Genomic DNA, 1,774 nt, shown 5'->3' with positions numbered 1-1,774 from the left:
AGAAAGAGAAGATTGCATGAGATCAAGAGAACAAGTAGAAAGCCTTGACTAGAAAAATGGCCATCTTTTCATAAAGCCTATAGTAAAGGAAGGGTGAATGGGAGATGATGTCAAAAGGTTTGGTGACTTAAGACAGTGGGAAAGAAAACATTAACTTTCTATGCCAATGGAATCATAAGTCTAAACTATCCCTTACTTCCTCCAAAGAAACAAAGGTACATAGAAAGATGAGTTTCGCTTAAGATAATTATTTCAAATTAAGAAATATACAAGCATCTTCTTTCTGGTCACAGACATTTCATGAACTCCGAAATGAATGTGAATCCTAATGAAAATAAACCTTTAAAAGAAAAATAAAAGAATTTGACTACTATTTTTTTCTTATGTTGGTCCAATTTTTGGTTCCATAAACCACACAGAAAAGATAGAATAATAAAAGAGAGAGGGGACAGGGACCTACTAATAAAAAGAAAAGTGTTCTGATCCACACTTTCTACACAAAGTTGGAGACAGGGACTAATTAGAGAGAATGAAGCTTCCTAATTTAGGCCTCTGAAGTTAGTTTTGACCCACATAAAACTTTTTTCAAGGTTCTTTTTACATATTTATTTCTCAGAGAATAAATTAAGGAATTCAGCACAGGTGAAACAATATTATTCAATATTTAAACTACAGCACCAAGCAAAGGGCTGGGGTGTAGACTGAAAATAGATGATAATTGATCCATAATGATAATTGGTCCATAGGCACACATGATTGCAGTGAGGTGGGCACTGCAGGTGGAGAAAGCTTTGCTCCTGCCTTCAGCTGAACGGATTCTCAAAATGGCTATTCCAATGCGGGTGTAGGAGACAATAATGGTGAAAAATAATGCTAAAGCCAGAAGGCCAACATTAGTGAAACCCACCCTCTGGGCCAATGAGTTGTCAGCACAAGCCAAAGGTAAAATAACAGGAATGTCACAAAAGTAATAGTCTATTTCATTGGGACCACAGTAAGGCAACTGGAATGTGAGTGATGTCAGTATAGTGGCATGGATACAGCCTATCAATGTGGTACATGTAGCAAGGATTACACAAAGTTTGGGGGTTCATAATAACTGTATAGCACAATGGATGACAGATGGCAACAAAACGATCATATGACAAAGAGCATAGACTCCAGTCCTTCTGTGTGAGGATTCCCAGGAGGATGAACTCATTCACCTCTGTGTAATTCTTGATCTTCATAGGAGAGTCAGCCCTAAGGGAAGACAAATAAACGCAATGGATGAATAGAGATGCCAGACACAATGAGTGAATTAATTTATGTTTTGGGGCTTTTTAATTTTTTTTATTTAAATCTTACAACAACTGGAAAGATTATCACAGACTGGAAGAAAATCTGTCCTTTTTTTACCTGAAATTATCTTTAATTTTCAATCACCATGACTGCAAATAAAATGGAGGTCTAATATATAATATGAGGGTGTTTCAGAGAAATAAATTGAACAAAATGACTGCTTTAATTAAGAACTGTTATTTGTCCTTTGTTACCAAAAAGGACCATGACATCAGGAAAATATCTCTTTTACAACTGTAGCACTAATCTTGAATTACCAAACTGAGTCTGAGAATTCAGGCTCAGTTCTATTCTAACTTGAAAACATAGAATTCATTCAGTATCGCCACCCAATGTGTGATTTCTCATTCTGTTCTCACCATGAAAATCAGGGATGAGTCAAAATTGGGTGTACTTACAGAGAGAACATAGTTGATTGCGGAAAATAAATCCT

At 36.0% G+C, this 1,774-nt stretch overlaps 1 pseudogene; it reads right to left on the bottom strand.

Annotated features, from left to right (window-relative positions):
* Window positions 1–544: 544 nt before the first annotated feature.
* LOC141562188 (olfactory receptor 10N1-like) lies at window positions 545–1,229 on the bottom strand (annotated as a pseudogene).
* Window positions 1,230–1,774: the final 545 nt, after the last annotated feature.

This window comes from Sminthopsis crassicaudata, chromosome 3 (genome assembly GCF_048593235.1).
Source record: "Sminthopsis crassicaudata isolate SCR6 chromosome 3, ASM4859323v1, whole genome shotgun sequence".
NCBI lineage: Eukaryota > Metazoa > Chordata > Mammalia > Dasyuromorphia > Dasyuridae > Sminthopsis > Sminthopsis crassicaudata.
Note: the sequence above shows the minus strand (reverse complement) of the source record. Positions and strands in the feature narration are given on the sequence as shown.